The following is a 21,681-nucleotide window of genomic DNA, read 5'->3' on the forward strand; positions in this document are numbered from 1 at the left end:
ATCTATAGCTGTAAAATATATTCTTTATTACGTGACGTATCACATAGCCCGTGAGACGCCTCATGACGCATCGCATAACCGTGGCGTATCGTCTCTGCAGCGCAAACAAAACCCCTAACGTAAGCGCGCCGGAGCACGCTTACAGATATATATATATTTATTTATTTAACCTTAATTAGACAAAATCCACACGTGCACATATCTTGAGGCCTTGCAAAGGCACATCAAACAAACAGTCCCTACAATTTTGCCAAGTTTGGTGGAAATCTACTCCTTTAAATTTTATTTTACTGTTTGTCTTGATTTTCCCCTTGTTACGCTTACCGGAACGCTACCCGGTATGCAAACAAACGCTCCAAAACACAATGTCGGACTCCCGTTACGCTGCCGGTTAGCTGCCCGGTTAACGTACCGGGAAGCGCCTCTATCGCGAAAAATCGCAATTTTTTTTTCTTTTGCCCCGCGGGGCACTTTAATATCCCCCTCATCAATCCTAGGGGGTCAGGAGGGGTCTACCTTGCCCTCTTTCCTTCATTTCCCCCTTCGTTTTTCACCACCTCTTGTCTCTCAATCCTACAGAGAGACAAGATGGCAGCCACTCCGGACTGTTTACAATGTTGACAGCCAATCAGCTACTCCTCAGACTCCCGTTACGCTGCCGGTTAGCTGCCCGGTTAGCTGCCCGGTTAGCTGCCCGGTTCGCGTACCAAGACGCGTCTCTACGGCGAATAAATCGCAATTTTTTTTTATTTTTTTTTTGCCCCGCGTGGCTCTATAATATCCCCCTCATCAATCCTAGGGGGTCAGAAGGGGTCTACCTTGCCCCCTTTCCTTCATTTCCCCCTTTGTTTTGGCCTCCTCTTGTCTCTCGATCCTACCGAGAGACAAGATGGCGGCCGCTCCGGACTGTTTAGAATGTTGACAGACACCGGAGAGCCAATCAGCTTCGCTTCACAAAGTTCCGTTACGCGTCAAGTTATTATTATTATTATTATTATTATTTAATTGGGTTTTGTTGAGCGCAGACTACCCGGAGGCCTCGTAGCGCTGAATGTGACTGGGGGGACAGGTGAGGGTAGGGAATTACGTGAAAAGGAGGGTTTTTAGTTTCTTGCGGAATTTTAGGAGGTTGCGTTCACCACGCAGGAAGGCTGGCAGAGCATTCCATGCCTTAGCTGCATTCCAAGAAAAGGAACGGCCTCCCCATCTGGCACGTTTGACTTTGTTCTCCGTTGCCAGAAAGGCTGTGCTGGAGCGCAACGACCTGCGAGGGAGGTATGGGGTGGCCAACGAGCAGATCATTGCAGGCGCTTCCTTCCACATAGCCTTGTGCATAAAGCACATTGATTTAAACAGTGTTCTGGCCTTGATGGGTAGCCAGTGGAGTTGTTTTAAAGCAGCAGTCCCTGAGTCTCGCCGGTTAAGGCCCAGCAGGAGGCGGGCTGCTGCATTCTGCGTGACTTGGAGCTTTTTTGTTGTGGTCGCCGGGGCCCCTAGGTACAATGCATTCCCGTAGTCTAAACGGGACAGAATAATGGCTTGCACCATGATCCTACGGGCTTGTGGGGGAAGGAGTGGTAGTACTTTCCTGAGCATGCGCATCATGCCAAAACAGGTGGCCGATACAGTCGTTGCTTGGTGGTTAAAATTGAGATTAGCATCAAGCCAGATGCCTAGGCTCTTTATTTGGGGTTTGGATTGGGGTTGAGTGCCCATGCATGGGGGCCAGTTCGGGAGCGGACAGGAAATGTTTGAGTTTCCCAGAATCATAAGCTCCGTTTTATCACCATTAAGTTTCAGGTGGGAGCTGGCCATCCATTTATTGACTGCCACTAGACATTTCTCAAGCCTAGGTGGGGAGGCAGTGGTTTGGTTCATGGAGACGATCAATTGAGTATCGTCAGCATATGTGACTAACTCCAGGCCAAATGAATGGACGATGTCTGCCAGAGGGAGCATATATATATTAAAAAGGGTGGGGCTCAGGGACGAGCCCTGAGGTACACCCTGATCAAGAGGCCATATCCTAGATTGTGTGGAGCCCTCGACTACTCGGAAGGAGCGATTTTCCAGGAAGGATTGTAGCCAGCGAATGGCTGTTCCTGATACTCCGATTTGTTTGAGACGATGGATGAGGATGATGGTGTTCACAGTGTCGAAGGCGGCACTCAGATCAAGCAAAATAATTGCTGTAGTGCCGCCTGCGTCCATCTGTTTCCTGGCTAGCTCAGTCACAGTCAGAAGAGCTGCTTCCGTACCCAACCTGGGGCGGAAACCTGCCTGAGAATCATGAAGTATGTTGTTTGATTCTAGGTATTGAGTGAGAGATGTGTTGATATGCCTCTCGAGCAGCTTACTGATCCATGGGAGCAGGGATATAGGGCGGTAGTTGGCCATATTATCTGGATCCAGGGAGGGTTTTTTTAGGAGAGCTCGTACTTGGGCTTCCTTCCAGGCCGCAGGGACTATGCCGGTAGTGATAGAGTTATTGAGGATGTTGAGAATAACTGGCCGTATTGTGTCTGTGATCTTTTTTAGGTGGCAAGGCGGTGCAGGATCACTAGGGGATCCAGATTTAACTTTCCTTATTATATGCTCCAAATCATCTGCTCCTATTGGAGGGAACTCTTCTAATCTGTGAAGTGTGATGCCGGGTGGCATGGTTGCTTCAAGGTCAGCTAAATCTGGAGCTACAAATGCTGAAGAGATTAGTTGTATTTTTTTATAAAAATATTCCGCTTGATTTTTACATCGGAATTGTGCTTTACTGGGGTCCTGAGGAGTGGATGGGGTGTCAATTAAAGATTTGGCTATTTGGAAAATTTCTCTGGGGCAGTTATGGGCGTTACTAATTTTATCTTCAAAGAAGCGGGCTTTGGTTGAGTTAATCTCTGCTTTGTATTCTTTGATGGCATCATGATGGTTTGCTTTGGCTGAGCTGCTGCGAGAAGCCCTCCAGGATCTTTCTAGCTTCCTACAGTGTCTTTTCATGTCTTTAAGTTTGGAAGTGTACCATGGTGATGCCTTAGATTTAGTTTTTTCCCTTAGTGTTGTTATTGGTAACACAGAGTCAAGGGTCTTGGAGATCCATTGGGAGTAGTTATCATATGATAGTGTTGGGTCATCCGTGGCTTGTGGGGTGGTGATGAGTAGGGCATCTGTCCACTTATCGACAGAGAGCTTAGTCCATTCTCTTCCTTGAAGCGATGTACGCGGGGGTGGTGGAGCCGAGGCAGTGTGTAGCCACCGTAGCGGGACCAAATAGTGGTCAGACCATGTAAGGGCCACAGGGGTTCCTACCACTAGCCTGTGGTCGTTACTAAACACTCCATCCAGAAGGTGTCCTTTCTCATGTGTGGGTTCGAAGCCCCTCTGTGTGAGTTGGATAGCTTCTAGATTTTCTAACAAGGCTTTAGTTGAGGGATCATCTAGGTTATCCAGATGTATATTAACGTCACCTAGTATGGTGAGATGTGGGCTACTAACAGCTAAGTCAGCGACTTTGAGTTGTAGAGAATCGAGAAAATCCCCCATTTGGTTTGGTGGGCGGTAGATGAGTATGCCTGTGAAAGTCGCCGTGGGAGAGAGGTCGAGGGAGAATTGCATGCTTTCGCAGTTTGATATTGAACCTGCATTGATCCTGCATTGGTAGTGATTTTTGTATAGGATTCCTAAGCCTCCTCCTCTTCCTTCTGCCCTGTCGACTCTTTGTAGTAGGTATCCCTGTTGCAGTAGGGAGGTGATGTCAGGGTCTGACGCCTCTTTGAGCCATGTTTCTGTGAGAAAGATGGCATCCGGGCTGATGTCCTCTAAAAGGAGCGACATTTGAACCGCGTGTTTAGTGAGCGAACGGCAGTTTAGCAGAAACATTTGATATGTTTTTGCGGGTTGTACGTGCTTTGCTAAACACGTGGGTCGGTAACTGCAATTGGTGCATACATTAGTAAGGTTGCAGAGTGTAATGGTATGTAGGCAGTCGTCAGAGACGGGCGGCATAAGTTTGGTCAGGGTTTGGGAGTCATACGTGATAGTAGTAGCATGATTTAAGTTTGGTTGGACAGGGGGTGTGGCCCCTTGCCCCGTGCGGCCGCGGACGGGCGCAGACGGGCAGGACTTTGGCACGACTTCGGCGCGAAGTCGGCGCTCCCGCTGCGCTCGTCCGCTGCGCTTCCTCCAGAGTACCATTTATATAGGGGGAGGGGATACACTATACCGCTAACCTGCCTGTTCAGCAGCAGGTCAGGGCGGAAGTGAGTATTCCGCGTTAGGTGGTGGAAATAGATTAGCTGTGGACCCGCCGCTCAACGGCACAAGCCGCGGCGGAGCGAAGCCCAGTACAGGGTAAATATTTTAAAATTCAGTGAAACGTTGCACCGAGAAGCGGTGTTTGTGCAGGTGAAAAATTCAACAAATGTTAAAATAAATCACAACCGGTGGTTAAAATTACGAGCGTTGCGCCGAGGGGCGATTAGGTTTTTCTTTCACAGGTATGGTGAGCAATTTTAAAAGTTTAGCATTTTACAAATTCTATATCTCTACATACAGCCTACGCGGCCCTCTCTTGCCGCCAGTCAGCCAGTCAGTACGCGAACCGGAGCGCTGCCCGGAGCGCTGTCACAGATACATATCTTTTTTTGAACGTTAATTTCTCAAAATCCACTGGAGCACATATATTGAGACCTAGCAAAGGCACATCGGGCTAACAGTCCCTACAATTTTGCCAAGTTTCGTGCAAATCCATTCAGCTAAAAGTGAGGCCAACCGCCCTATGGAAATTAACATGGGAAAAACGCGTTTTGGGACCCCCCTTTTTTCTCGGCCCCCCCTTGACGAACCCCCCCCAAATTTTCAGGGGCTGCTCAGAAACAAAATGTGCCATTTTCCTGAAAATTTCAGCCAATTCCGTCCACAAACACCACAGTTATTAGACATAGAATTTTCAAAAATCCCATAGAGAAAAAATCCTAACTATATATACCTACTGGCGACCGCCAGTAGGTAATATATATATATATATATATATATATATATATATATATATATATATATTGCGCTCAAACAACTCCAAGCAATCCAGGGAATGCAAAAAGACAGCACTCGGGAGGCACCTTAACCACGAAGTAGTTTATTACTGCAAGCTAGCCCACAGACGCGTTTCGGCGATTAGCCTTCGTCAATGTGTGTGTTTTCACACGAGCAAACCGGAACATTTATCATTATCCACAGTGTACAAGGGTTACACCTCTTAGTCGACATCGACAGAGGACAGAAAACCCTCCGACTAATGCGAGTTCCATCTTGTAATGATTAAAGATACATCATATACATTGCATTATACGTTGATATCATTGTGCAACAAGCATTGTTAAACCTGCTGATAGGTTAAGACGCTTAGTGGAGGGTATGCAAAGATAATGTGCTACATAACACCATTTCATATACCCGTGGATCGGCAATAGTCCTCATAATAAGTAGAGGTGCATCACATTCTTTCTCAGAATTCTGTACAACCGTGATTAAATATACAATCTAAAACATCGTGTATGGACTAAAGAGTTCAGGGTGAAAAGAAAGAAAGAAAAGAAGGAAAATAGAAAGAAGGTCAAGAAAAAACCTGAAAAAGTGCCATATGTGTCTTGTGAATTCAGAGTTTTTAAATAACAATGGAAATTCAGTTTTTAAATTCATCTTTGTAAACCATGGTTATTAACTCAAGCAAACATTTCTTTCATAAGATGATCCACAGAAATACGCAAATACAAACACAGGATACAGTGGGACAATCGCACAGTTTGTTGGATCATTTGCCTAAATGGAAAACCATTTCTTCACCACTGTTCATCCCCCTAGGCCATTTGGTTGAGAGGTCTATAATGTAGCGTGACTCAAGTCTGCGCGAACGTCGCAGACGGTCACCTCCTCTGACATTATTCTTGATAGTATCAAGACCGAAGTATTGCAGCTGGCTACGGTCTCTATTGTGCTTCTCGGCAAAATGCCGGGCGACTGGATAAGATTGATCGGCTTTGTCAATCGCTCTTAGGTGATCTAGAATTCGTAATTTGAGCATGTTGACCGTGCTCCCTATGTAGCGGAGGCCACATGGGCAAGTCAAACAATAGACCGCCAAAGGTGTGCTGCATGTTATAAATTGTTTGATCTGAAGTTTCCTGCCAGTGTCGGGAATTTCTATGGAGAGGACCCTCTTGCTTCCTGCACACGCTTTGCACTTGCCACACGGGTAGAACCCACTCATGGTTTTTAAGGTATTACTTTTAGGGAGTGGTTTTTCTAAGTGGCTAGTGACTAGATAGTCTCTTAGGGACCTGGCTTTGTTGAAAGTAATAAGGGGGTGAATGGGTAAGTCATCTTTCAGAGTGCTGTCGGTAGTGAGAATATGCCAGTTTTTGCGGAGCATAGCTCTAAGATCATTAGCTCCCGTGGAAAAGGGGGTTATCAGTCTGAACTTGCCTTTCCCGCCTGTTGACGTCCTTGGAGTAGTTTTAGTTGTCAACAAGGAGTCCCTGGGAATAGCTCTAACTCTTCTCAGGGTATTGTTCAGTAGAGACTCTCCATACCCCCTAGCCTTAAACCTATTCACACAGTCAGCAGCTGCCACCTCGAAGTCCTCCAATCTTGAGCAGTTCCTCCGGAGTCAGAGCAACTCTCCGTATGGAATGCTCTTGATGAGTTGTGGGGGGTGGCTACTGCTGGCAAAGAGTGTAGAATTGCCAGCAGTAGTTTTTCTATGTAAGGCTGTGTGAATCTGGCAATCTTCCGAAAACACTTTTAGGTCAAGGTAGTCCGCAGTTACCGGACTTACCGTGCCTGAGAAATGTAGGTTGTACACATTCTCATTTAGCTGGTTGATGAAGGCATGTGCTGTTATCGATGAACCACGCCAGACAATAAACAGGTCGTCGATGTACCTAAACCAACCCTCCATTCTGCCTTCCACACCATCCACCATACAGCTCCTGGGCACCTGCTCCTCCCACCAGCCAACAAAAAGGTTCGCGTAGCTGGGAGCGAAGCAGGTACCCATCGCCGTGCCAGACACTTGCCTGAACAATTGGTCCTCGAATAAGAAAATATTATTATTCAAACAAAATTCGATAAACTCGAGGATCATGATGTTGTGTGTAGTGAATCTCAATTGTCTCAAGTTCAGGAAATGTTGGATGGCTTGTAGACCTTGCTGGTGGTCTATCACTGTATATAGACTTGTAATGTCTAATACAATTAGTTGGCAATCACTGTCCCATTTCACATCCCGGATTTTGTTGAGGAAATCCTTGGTATCTCGTATATATATATATATATATATATATTCACTGAAAAATCCATAGGTTTCACACCAGTTACATAGGAATTAGCATTTAAAAAACCTATTAAATTTACTGAAAAAACCATAGGTTTCACACCAGTTATAGTTACCTGGAAATTTTACTGACATAAAACCATTGAAATTCCCATGTTATAGTTAGTTGGACTCACTATAACTTGCGCGTGTAATGCACTGCTGATGACATCACATATTACATCACTCATGACATGGTCAGTGACATCACTCATGACATCACTGATGAAATCCACTGAAGCACATATCTTGAGGCATAGCCAAGGCACATCGGGCTACCAGTCCTTACAATTTTGTCAAGTTTGGTGGAAATCCATTCAGCCGTTTGGGCTAAAAGTGAGGTCGACCGACCTATGTAAATTAGCATGGGGAAAACACGTTTTGGGACCCCCCTTTTATCTCAGCCCCTGCTTGACAAATGCCCCCCAAACTTTCAGGGAAGGACCGGGGCGCCGCGAGGCCATTTTGAGGAAATTTTCAGGCAGATTCGTCAACCGGCGCCAAAGTTATTCCAAATAGAATTTTGAGATTTAACATTGAGAAAAATCCTAATTATAACTACCTACTGGCGACCGCCAGTAGGTAATATATATATATCTATGTATATATATATATATATATATATATATATATATATATATATATATATATATATATATATATATATATATATATATATATATATATATATATATATATATATATATATATATATATATATATTACCTACTGGCTATCGCCAGTAGGTAGTTATAGTTAGGATTGTTTTCTATAGGAAATCCGCAACATTCTATTGGGAATTACTTTGGCGCCGGTTGAGGAATCTGACTGTAATTTTCCTTAAATTTGCCTTGCTACGCTCCGCTCCTTCCCTGAAAGTTTGGGGGGGATTTGTCAAGCGGGGGCCGAGATAAAAGGGGGACCCAAAACGTGTTTTCCCTATGTTAATTTCCATAGGACAGTTGGAATCACTTTTAGCCCGAACGGCTGAATGGATTTCCACAAAACTTGGCAAAATTGTAGGGACTGGTAGCCCGATGTGCCTTTGCTATGTCTCAAGATATGTGCTCCAGTGGATTTTGAGTAATTTAGGTTCAAAAATATATATGTATCTGGGCGGAGCCTAACCACACATCTGATCTGATTGGCTGTCAGCACTTCATCCAAGAAGTGTTGGCAGCCATCTTGGGACCAATATACATGATAGCACCTCATTAAAAAGCATTGTAGTTAATAGAGGGTTTTAGGGCTTTAGTTACATTATAAATCATTTGTTGATGGTACCAAACACATTTTAGGAATTGTGGTGTGTTCTAAGGGGATTTTACCATGTGAAAAAGCCTTCTGCTGTGATTTCATGAATCATGTTTGAAAGAAAACTAATATCTCATGATTTTCCTACAGTGGTTTGGAAGGGGATCTATAAGCTAAACTGAAATCATATTTTCTGTAAATTCACATTATCTTTCTCAGTCATGTGAGAATGAAGTCTGACATTCTCAGTAAAACATGTACATCCAACAAGGACAGAGACTGTCAGGTGATTCCTTTGTGTTCTTCTGCAGCCTCCTAGAGTGTTCTAAAGAACAACTAGAGCGCTAACAGTCCTACTTATTCTAGGGCAGATTTTGAGTGACTTCTCAAATCCTCTTCTATTTCATTAAAAAATTCTGACATGCAGTCTCCCAAGATGGCCACCAGAGACAAAAGACCCCAAATGTTGCCCAAATATCACCCAGATGTAGCCCAAGTATAGCCCAATGACAAAATGTCCCAGAGTGTTCTAAAGAACAACTAGAGCGCTAACAGTCCTACTTATTACAAAGGTATGGTACACCTGAAGCCATCTTGATTAGAATAAAGTGGTAACTCTTAAAACATTTAATTTAAAAAGGAACAAAATGAGGGGGTAAATGTTGCATAGAAAGTATGATTAGTGCTGCAGAAAGAAAAATTAGGGCACATTTTGAGTGACTTCTCAAATCCTCTTCAATTTTATTAAAAAATTCTGACATGCAGACTGAAACATGCACTTTGAATACCAGCAGCAGACTTCCCTGGTGAGCAGTAGCTTTACTACAGTGATCTAATGAGCAACTAGAGTGCTAACATTCAGAATTTATGGCAAATGTGTGACACATCTGAATGCCTTCTTGATGGAACCAAAGAAAACAAGCATTGAAAATGCAATAGACCTCGCCCTCGTTTAAGTTAAAGCCATTCTGTTTGTAATGAGGTGGCTTTTTAGCTTTGCTTTTATTAGTGTTTTTTAAACTTTCATGTAAATAACATGCATCTGTATGCATATATGTATATGTAAGAATGCTTTTATATTTGTATTTATATAGATATACAGATTATATATGTTTATATATGTATGTATATATATATATATATATATATATATATATATATATATATATATATTCCAACAAAAGTTTTTAGCGTTAAGCTGTGTTGGCCCCTTGCAGCGGCGGGCTCTGGACGGGATCGCCAGTCCCTAAATACTCCAACAATTCGTTCACAATCCACAAGAACGACGTCCAAGCCACAAATGTATTCAATCTGGATTTATTTTCACAGCCCTACTCGACGCGTTTCGGGAATTGCCTTCCCTTTCTCACGAGTACCATAGTCTGTTTGCATCCATTATTTAAAGTGAATCACATGACTTCATTGCATGATAGACATAGCCAACAGACTACCAACACATCACATGTCTGGAGCTATACAATACATACTTTTTATCAGCAACGTGTGGCATGTTATGCATAAATCAAAATGAAAAACAATTCATAGGTTCCACATAATTTGGAGCTGGATGATTATGTTATACCAATTTGCACGCTGCTCTTTTCGATTTCATTCGAGCCTGCTTCCACCATTTTCGACCGCACGTGAATAATTTGCAACCCTCGGTAAGGTTTATAACAGTTCAAATAATATGATAGAATTTACCCCATTTTATGATTTGCAAGGAAAATAAAATAAAATTGGTTTAAATTCTCCTAAAGAATAATCAGTACGTTCTGATAGGTGCTGCGAACCCGCGGTAGTACCATTGCTGCGTGTTTGCATGCGCTCGTTCGTTTTGTGGAGCTAAAGCATTTCCTTCAATACCCTCGCTCTTTACACCAAGTACAGTTGCTTTCATAAGTCTAGGGGATACTTTGCCGTCTGAGTCGGAGAAGATTCCGCATCAATTGGTATTTTGCATAGATTAATCGTAGATTTAGCCCCAGTGGGCCTTGAATTCATATATTAGTTCATTGTTGCCTCGGATTCAAATCTTGACTCTCACATGAGAAAGCGTCATTCAATGTGAACTTGCCCAGCTTGCTCTTTGCAACACGATACATACTGCCACACATTCTCTGAATTCGGTGTATTTTCATACTCTCCCACATTGTTTGGTACCTGTGACAAAAATAACAAAACACAGTGATTAAGTAAATTATAAATATCGTACCTTTCATACATTCATATTAAAATACCAAAAGATTCGATGGCAGTTTGGCAGAAATTATATACATCAGCACACTTTCATTAGTTTAGCCAAGATGCACACCCAGACCTTCATCGCAATTGTGTCCCTGGGGTTGTAACAGTTGGTATTTAATTATAAATCTCGACTCTAGTCGTCTGAGTTCCTGTAGTCGGTTCCCGCCTCTTTCTCTTATTGGTACCTGGTCAAGTGCCACGTAAGAAAGGAGGCTATTGTTACTTTTATGGTGGGACGCAAAGTGTCTGGCCATGGGATACTGTTTATCTTGGTTTTGTATGGCTCTCAGATGCTGTAAGATCCTATCTTTGACTGGTTTCATGGTACTGCCCACGTAAAATTTGTTACACGGGCATCTGAGTGCATACACCACATATTCTGTGTGACAACTCAAATGTTTGGTGATTTTAAAGGGCTCACACAGTTCAGATAATCTTATCTCTTTGACATTGTGGCTAAATTTTCACACTTTGCATCTGCCACAGATATAGAATCCCTGGACTGGGTTGGCTCTCTTACGGTTGGCTATCAATGTCTGGCATACTCTGTCTTTTAGACATATTGGTTTTCTGTACGTAATTTGGGGATGGTCCCTGATACTCAGTTGAATATCTCTATCGGTTTTGAGGGTATTCCAGTATTTATTCAGGGCTCCTCTTACTCCTTTAGTTTGGGAGTGATAGTCAGTAATGAATCTCACTCCTTCCTTTGTCTCATCTTTTTCTTTCTCTGAGGGTTCAATGCTATCCCTCTCTCCCACTTTACGTACTGATCCTTGATACATTTATTACTGTATCCTCTGGACTTAAATCTGTCACACATAATGTCTCTCTCTTTTTCATAGTCCAGTTGTCTTGTACAATTCCTCCTGGCTCTAAGATGTTCGCCAAAAGGTATTGAATTAATCAGGTTTCGGGGATGGCAGCTTTGTGCGTGTAGGAGACTGTTTCCTGCAGTCTCCTTCCTGTACAAAGTTGTCACTAGCTTCCTTTCATCAATGCTGACCTTTAGGTCTAAAAAGTCAACCGTTTTTTCATCAATGTGGCTGGTAAATGACAGATTAAATTCATTTATATTCAAGGCAGCCACAAATTCTTCTGCCTCCTCTTTGGTACCATCCCAGATTACAAAAATGTCATCTATGTACCGGAGCCAAGTGCGTACTCCGGTACAGTATTGGTCTAATTTTCTGACAATGAGTTCTTCCCACCATTCTAAATAAATCCCAGCAAAACTAGGGGCAAAATAAGTGCCCATAGAAGTGCCAAGTAGTTGGTGGTAGATGGCACCATTAAACAGGAAGTAGTTCTGAGTAAGACATGTGTAAATCATGTCTAACAACATCTCAGTATGGAAAAGGTATGATACTGATCTTGTGCCCAGAAAGTATCTACATGCCTTTATACCCATTTCATGGGGAATATTGGTGTACAGACTGTTTACATCTAACGTCATGAGTAAACAGCCTGAGTTCACAGTGACATTAGATATTTTCTCTAAAAAGTCACCTGAATCTCTCAAGTACGATGGCAAACCCTGCACTATCGGTTGTAGAAAATGGTCTACGTATCTTGATGTATTTTCAAGGTTACTGTTCCTTGAGGATACTATAGGCCTACCTGGAGGGTTGATAGGGTCTTTGTGCAGTTTAGGGAGTAAGTATAGTGCTGGTACTTTGGGGAATTTACAGTTAAGAAAATTGAACTCTTCGGTTTCTATGAGTCCCTGATTCCTCCATTCACACAGTTTCTCACGGTATGCTTGATTCTTACTCTCATAAATATTTTTACTGCTTTTCTCATATTTAACGGTATCACCCAGTTGTTTCATACCTTCTTGGATGTACATTTCTTTAGACATTATCACAATGTTGCCCCCCTTATCTGATTTTTTTATGACAATGTTGTGGTCACTACTCAAACTCTCAATAGCTAATCTATGGTTTTGATTCAGATTCCCCCTTCCCCACCTGTTATTACTAGCAAGTTTCTTAAATTCTGTAATAACCCCCTTCTCAAAGACATCAATTGCTTCATTGTTGATCATTGGTAGAAAGATAGATTTAGGTTTAAACCCACTCTTGCTACTTAGGTCTAGTCTGACATTTTCATTAATCAAATTCAAAGTGGGGTTTTCAATTACATCAGGATTCCCTGCCAGCTCATGCATAACTTGGATCATATCAGCATCCCAAATTTGTAATGTACTTGGAGTCTCAGAGATAGTTCCTGGTTCACTGTTCATTCTTGTAGCGAACCATTTCCTCAGTCTGAGCTTCCTAGTAAACTGGAAAAGGTCTATGCGGCTCTGGGTGTAATTAAAGTTAGATGTGGGGCAAAATGATAACCCAAATGATAGTACCTCTATTTCAGCGCTGTTGAGGCTCCTGTCAGAGAGGTTGATGACTGTCTTACTGTCCATCATTTCAGCTTCCTTTGGCCCCTTGTCCTCGTTCCCACAGGGCTTGATGTGCTGGCGTCTGTTAGATTTAATCTCTTTCCGCCTCTGCCTCCTCTTCCTCGTCCTCTTGTTCCTCCGACAGAGGATTTGCTCTGGGATTCCTGTCTCCCTTTGGCCATGAGCGAAAACTCGTTTAAAATTTTGTCTTTTGGGCTAAGGAAGCCTGGCCCCATCTCACCATGCTGGACAGTGTCATCTTCGTTTTCCTCTGTTTGCGCTCCTTCATTCACCTCAGATCTTTCCGCAATATTTGATGCTCCCACTGTTGTGTTAGCTTTCATTGTTTCAGCTCTCAGGTGGTCATATTTTTTAGAAAAAGTGAGGACTTGGCCTCTCTCGTAGTCCATGTGATCTCTCAAGAACTTTCTTTGTTTTTTCTCTTTGATTTCTTTTTCTAAGGTTTCTAGTTTCTTTTCTATTTTGCTCATTTCAGTGTCAAATTCTTCTTTGCTACACAGTTTTGTCAGCTCTTCTGTGATTTTCTGGATCTCCAATGCACATTTTTCACAGTCTTTATTCGCATATTTAACCAAGAGTTTCAACATAATGGTCGAGCACTCATGGCTATTCGTGGCCCATTCATCTACTAGTTCGGGGTCAGGGTCATTAAAGGTTGGGGTGGTATAGATTCTTAGTCCCCTTGGGACTCTGCCGACCTCTATGTATTTGGCCAGTGTGGTGGCCTCCCACCATTTGGTTTGCTCAAGTTTGAGGAGTTTCAACAACTTAAACCAGAGATCCTGTTTGCTTTTGCTTTGTGTCCCATTCCCCATGCTTGGCGGTGTGCTGGCATTGTGCTCTCCTGGTAACACATCAAAGATCTGCTTCGCTGCTTCGTTTCTTTTGGTAAACCTGGATGCTGCCACGATGTTATTATTTGTATATTGTTATCGCGCACAATATTGTTCAAATGCGCCCCAGTTACTTGATACAGTCCGTGCGTGTGTTTAAGATCTTCACACAGCTGGCGGACTTCCGCTTGCCTTATCCTTATGTTTGTTATGTCCCTCGGTTCCACCTACCCGCTCACCTTTGGATATAACGCGAACGTTCCGGCGTTTGTTCGTGCTTCGTTATCGCACCCAAGCGTTACTTGTCACGTAGTGTTGTTTTCAGCGCGGGGTCAGTCTCTCCAAATCAGACTTGCATCGGTGGTTCCGGGCGGGATCTTTCCTCCGTCTTCGAGCAGGAAAAGGCGGGCCACAGCTTTTTTAATTTAATTCCAACAAAAGTTTTTAGCGTTAAGCTGTGTTGGCCCCTTGCAGTGGCGGGCTCTGGATGGGATCGCCAGTCCCTAAATACTCCAACAATTCGTTCACAATCCACAAGAACGACGTCCAAGCCACAAATGTCTTCAATCTGGATTTATTTTCACAGCCCTACTCGACGCGTTTCGGGAATTGCCTTCCCTTTCTCACGAGTACCATAGTCTGTTTGCATCCATTATTTAAAGTGAATCACATGACTTCATTGGATGATAGACATAGCCAACAGACTACCAACACATCACATGTCTGGAGCTATACAATACATACTTTTTATCAGCAACGTGTGGCATGTTATGCATAAATCAAAATGAAAAACAATTCATAGGTTGCACATAATTTGGAGCTGGATGATTATGTTATACCAATTTGCACGCTGCTCTTTTCGATTTCATTCGAGCCTGCTTCAACCATTTTCGATCGCACGTGAATAATTTGCAACCCTCGGTAAGGTTTATAACAGTTCAAATAATATGATAGAATTGACCCCATTTTATGATTTGCAAGGAAAATAAAATAAAATTGGTTTAAATTCTCCTAAAGAATAATCAGTACGTTCTGATAGGTGCTGCGAACCCGCGGTAGTACCATTGCTGCGTGTTTGCATGCGCTCGTTCGTTATGTGGAGCTAAAGCATTTCCTTCAATACCCACGCTCTTTACACCAAGTACAGTTGCTTTCATAAGTCTAGGGGATACTTTGCGGTCTGAGTCGGAGAAGATTCCGCATCAATTGGTATTTTGCTACGATTAATCTATGCCCGGAATTTTATTTTATTTTCCTTGCAAATCATAAAATGGGGTCAATTCTATCATATTATTTGTGCAAATTGGTATAACATAATCATCCAGCTCCAAATTATGTGCAACCTATGAATTGTTTTTCATTTTGATTTATGCATAACATGCCACACGTTGCTGATAAAAAGTATGTATTGTATAGCTCCAGACATGTGATGTGTTGGTAGTCTGTTGGCTATGTCTATCATGCAATGAAGTCATGTGATTCACTTTAAATAATGGATGCAAACAGACTATGGTACTCGTGAGAAAGGGAAGGCAATTCCCGAAACGCGTCGAGTAGGGCTGTGAAAATAAATCCAGATTGAATACATTTGTGGCTTGGACGTCGTTCTTGTGTATTGTGAACGAATTGTTGGAGTATTTAGGGACTGGCGATCCCGTCCAGAGCCCGCCGCTGCAAAGGCCAACACAGCTTAACGCTAAAAACTTTTGTTGGAATTAAATTAAAAAAGCTGTGGCCCGCCTTTTCCTGCTCGACGACGGAGGAAAGATCCCGCCCGGAACCACCGATGCAAGTCTGATTTGGAGAGACTGACCCCGCGCTGAAAACAACACTACGTGACAAGTAACGCTTGAGTGCGATAACGAAGCACGAACAAACGCCGGAACGTTCGCGTTATATCCAAAGGTGAGCGGGTAGGTGGAACCGAGGGACATAACAAACATAAGGGAAAGGCAAGCGGAAGTCCGCCAGCTGTGTGAAGATCTTAAACACACGCACGGACTGTATCAAGTAACTGGGGCGCATTTGAACAATATTGTGCGCGATAAAAATATACAAATAATAACATCATGGCAGCATCCAGGTTTACCAAAAGAAACGAAGCAGCGTAGCAGATCTTTGATGTGTTACCAGGAGAGCACAATGCCAGCACACCGCCAAGCATGGGGAATGGGACACAAAGCAAAAGCAAACAGGATCTCTGGTTTAAGTTGTTGAAACTCCTCAAACTTGAGCAAACCAAATGGTGGGAGGCCACCACACTGGCCAAATACATAGAGGTCGGCAGAGTCCCAAGGGGACTAAGAATCTATACCACCCCAACCTTTAATGACCCTGACCCCGAACTAGTAGATGAATGGGCCACGAATAGCCACAAGTGCTCGACCATTATGTTGAAACTCTTGGTTAAATATGCGAATAAAGACTGTGAAAAATGTGCATTGGAGATCCAGAAAATCACAGAAGAGCTGACAAAACTGTGTAGCAAAGAAGAATTTGACACAGAAATGAGCAAAATAGAAAAGAAACTAGAAACCTTAGAAAAAGAAATCAAAGAGAAAAAACAAAGAAAGTTCTTGAGAGATCACATGGACTACGAGAGAGGCCAAGTCCTCACTTTTTCTAAAAAATATGACCACCTGAGAGCTGAAACAATGAAAGCTAACACAACAGTGGGAGCATCAAATATTGCGGAAAGATCTGAGGTGAATGAAGGAGCGCAAACAGAGGAAAACGAAGATGACACTGTCCAGCATGCTGAGATGGGGCCAGGCTTCCTTAGCCCAAAAGACAAAATTTTAAACGAGTTTTCGCTCATGGCCAAAGGGAGACAGGAATCCCAGAGCAAATCCTCTGTCGGAGGAACAAGAGGACGAGGAAGAGGAGGCAGAGGCGGAAAGAGATTAAATCTAACAGACGCCAGCACATCAAGCCCTGTGGGAACGAGGACAAGGGGCCAAAGGAAGCTGAAATGATGGACAGTAAGACAGTCATCAACCTCTCTGACAGGAGCCTCAACAGCGCTGAAATAGAGGTACTATCATTTGGGTTATCATTTTGCCCCACATCTAACTTTAATTACACCCAGAGCCGCATAGACCTTTTCCAGTTTACTAGGAAGCTCAGACTGAGGAAATGGTTCGCTACAAGAATGAACAGTGAACCAGGAACTATCTCTGAGACTCCAAGTACATTACAAATTGGGGATGCTGATATGATCCAAGTTATGCATGAGCTGGCAGGGAATCCTGATGTAATTGAAAACCCCACTTTGAATTTGATTAATGAAAATGTCAGACTAGACCTAAGTAGCAAGAGTGGGTTTAAACCTAAATCTATCTTTCTACAAATGATCAACAATGAAGAAATTGATGTCTTTGAGAAGGGGGTTATTACAGAATTTAAGAAACTTGCTAGTAATAACAGGTGGGGAAGGGGGAATCTGAATCAAAACCATAGATTAGCTATTGAGAGTTTGAGTAGTGACCACAACATTGTCATTAAAAAATCAGATAAGGGGGGCAACATTGTGATAATGTCTAAAGAAATGTACATCCAAGAAGGTATGAAACAACTGGGTGATACCGTTAAATATGAGAAAAGCAGTAAAAATATTTATGAGAGTAAGAATCAAGCATACCGTGAGAAACTGTGTGAATGGAGGAATCAGGGACTCATAGAAACCGAAAAGTTCAATTTTCTTAACTGTAAATTCCCCAAAGTACCAGCACTATACTTACTCCCTAAACTGCACAAAGACCCTATCAACCCTCCAGGTAGGCCTATAGTATCCTCAAGGAACAGTAACCTTGAAAATACATCAAGATACGTAGACCATTTTCTACAACCGATAGTGCAGGGTTTGCCATTGTACTTGAGAGATTCAGGTGACTTTTTAGAGAAAATATCTATTGTCACTGTGAACTCAGGCTGTTTACTCATGACGTTAGATGTAAACAGTCTGTACACCAATATTCCCCATGAAATGGGTATAAAGGCATGTAGATACTTTCTGGGCACAAGATCAGTATTATACCTTTTCCATACTGAGATGTTGTTAGACATGATTTACACATGTCTTACTCAGAACTACTTCCTGTTTAATGGTGCCATCTACCACCAACTACTTGGCACTTCTATGGGCACTTGTTTTGCCCCTAGTTTTGCTGGGATTTATTTAGGATGGTGGGAAGAACTCATTGTCAGAAAATTAGACCAATACTGTACCGGAGTATGCACTTGGCTCCGGTACATAGATTACATTTTTGTAATCTGGGATGGTACCAAAGAGGAGGCAGAAGAATTTGTGGCGGCCTTGAATATAAATGAATTTAATCTGTCATTTACCAGCCACATTGATGAAAAAACCGTTGACTTTTTAGACCTAAAGGTCAGCATTGATGAAAGGAAGCTAGTGACAACTTTGTACAGGAAGGAGAGTGCAGGAAACAGTCTCCTACACGCACAAAGCTGCCATCCCCGAAACCTGAATAATCCAATACCTTTTGGCGAACTTCTTAGAGCCAGGAGGAATTGTACAAGACAACTGGACTATGAAAAAGAGAGAGACATTATGTGTGACAGATTTAAGTCCAGAGGATACAGTAATAAATGTATCAAGGATGCAGTACGTAAAGTGGGAGAGAGGGATAGCATTGAACCCTCAGAGAAAGAAAAAGATGAGACAAAGGAAGGAGTGAGATTCATTACTGACTATCACTCCCAAACTAAAGGAGTAAGAGGAGCCCTGAATAAATACTGGAATACCCTCAAAACCGATAGAGATATTCAACTGAGTATCAGGGACCATCCCCAAATTACATACAGAAAACCAATATGTCTAAAAGACAGAGTATGCCAGACATTGATAGCCAACCGTAAGAGAGCCAACCCAGTCCAGGGATTCTATATCTGTGGCAGATGCAAAGCGTGCAAATTTAGCCACAATGTCAAAGAGATAAGATTATCTGAACTGTGTGAGCCCTTTAAAATCACCAAACATTTGAGTTGTCACACAGAATATGTGGTGTATGCACTCAGATGCCCGTGTAACAAATTTTACGTGGGCAGTACCATGAAACCAGTCAAAGATAGGATCTTACAGCATCTGAGAGCCATAAAAAACCAAGATAAACAGTATCCCATGGCCAGACACTTTGCGTCCCACCATAAAAGTAACAATAGCCTCCTTTCTTACGTGGCACTTGACCAGGTACCAATAAGAGAAAGAGGCGGGAACCGACTACAGGAACTCAGACGACTAGAGTCGAGATTTATAATTAAATACCAACTGTTACAACCCCAGGGACACAATTGCGATGAAGGTCTGGGTGTGCATCTTGGCTAAACTAATGAAAGTGTGCTGATGTATATAATTTCTTCCAAACTGCTATCGAATCTTTTGGTATTTTAATATGAATGTATGAAAGGCACGATATGTATAATTTACTTAATCACTGTGTTTTGTTATTTTTGTCACAGGTACCAAACAATGTGGGAGAGTATGAAAATACACCGAATTCAGAGAATGTGTGGCAGTATGTATCGTGTTGCAAAGAGCAAGCTGGGCAAGTTCACATTGAATGACGCTTTCTCATGTGAGAGTCAAGATTTGAATCCGAGGCAACAATGAACTAATATATGAATTCAAGGCCCACTGGGGCTAAATCTACGATTAATCTATGCAAAATACCAATTGATGCGGAATCTTCTCCGACTCAGACCGCAAAGTATCCCCTAGACTTATGAAAGCAACTGTACTTGGTGTAAAGAGCGAGGGTATTGAAGGAAATGCTTTAGCTCCACATAACGAACGAGCGCATGCAAACACGCAGCAATGGTACTACCGCGGGTTCGCAGCACCTATCAGAACGTACTGATTATTCTTTAGGAGAATTTAAACCAATTTTATTTTATTTTCCTTGCAAATCATAAAATGGGGTCAATTCTATCATATTATTTGAACTGTTATAAACCTTACCGAGGGTTGCAAATTATTCACGTGCGGTCGAAAATGGTGGAAGCAGGCTCGAATGAAATCGAAAAGAGCAGCGTGCAAATTGGTATAACATAATCATCCAGCTCCAAATTATGTGCAACCTATGAATTGTTTTTCATTTTGATTTATGCATAACATGCCACACGTTGCTGATAAAAAGTATGTATTGTATAGCTCCAGACATGTGATGTGTTGGTAGTCTGTTGGCTATGTCTATCATGCAATGAAGTCATGTGATTCACTTTAAATAATGATGCAAACAGACTATAGTACTCGTGAGAAAGGGAAGGCAATTCCCGAAACGCGTCGAGTAGGGCTGTGAAAATAAATCCAGATTGAATACATTTGTGGCTTGGACGTCGTTCTTGTGGATTGTGAACGAATTGTTGGAATATATATATATATATATATAAATATATATATATACATACACATACATATATATAAATGCATATGCGTGTAGAGAGAGGTAGAGAGGTAGAGTTGTAGAGGTAGAGAGGTAGAGGTAGAGAGGTAGCGGTAGAGAGGTAGAGACTAGTAGAGAGAGAAGTAGAGAGAGGTAGAGAGGTAGAGAGTAGAGAGTGAGTAATAGAGAGTAGAGAGTGAGTAGTAGAGAGTAGTAGAGAACACAAGAGAGAGTAGCAGAGAGTGAGTAGTAGAGAGTAGTAGAGTGAATAGTAGAGTGAGTAGTAGAGAGTAGTAGAGAGTGAGTAGTAGAGAGTGAGTAGTAGAGAGTAGTAGAGAGTGAGTATTAGAGAGCAGTAGAGAGTGAGTAGTAGAGAGTAGTAAAGAGTGAGCAGTAGAGAGTAGTAGAAAGTGAGTAGTAGAGAGTGAGTAGTAGAGAGTAGTAGAGAGTGAGTAGCAGAGAGAGAGAATAGTAGAGAGTAGTAGAGTGAGTAGTAGAGTGAATAGTAGAGAGTGAGTAGTAGAGAGAGAGTAGTAGAGAGTGAGTAGTAGAGCATAGTAGAGAGTGAGAAGTAGAGAGTGAGTAGTAGAGAGTGAGTAGTAAAGAGTGAGTAGTAGAGAGAGAGTAGTAGAGAGTGAGTAGTAGAGAGTAGTAGATAGTGAGTAGTAGGGAGTGAGTAGTAGAGAGAGAGTAGTAGAGAGTAGTAGAGTAGTAGAGAATGAGTAGTAGAGAATGAGTACTTGAGAGTAGTGGAGTAGAAGAGAGTAAGTAGTAGAGAGTAGTGGAGAATATTCCAAAGTTTGGCACAGCACCACTTGCACAATAAGTCCAATCAAATCATATAACTTAGAGTCCTTATTGAAGCGCTGAATCTTGGTGTATATTCAAATGCTTTTATTTTCCTTAGGTTTATGTACCACAGCCAGCCGAAACGTTTCGTTCTGTACAACAGAACTTCTTCAGGGCGTTCTTATTTCCTGCAAGTTATGTCGGTATCCTGTTGTCATATAACTAGATATTTCTTCCAAATGTTAGATGAGACGTAAGTACATTCTTATTCAAAGTGACTAGGTATAAATTTTACCCACAAAATTCGGGCAGACTTGAGTATGTATGTATGTATGTATATGTATGTATAGGCATTTATATAGCGCACTACTTACC

This window comes from Lissotriton vulgaris, chromosome 3_2 (genome assembly GCF_964263255.1).
Source record: "Lissotriton vulgaris chromosome 3_2, aLisVul1.2, whole genome shotgun sequence".
Lineage (NCBI taxonomy): Eukaryota > Metazoa > Chordata > Amphibia > Caudata > Salamandridae > Lissotriton > Lissotriton vulgaris.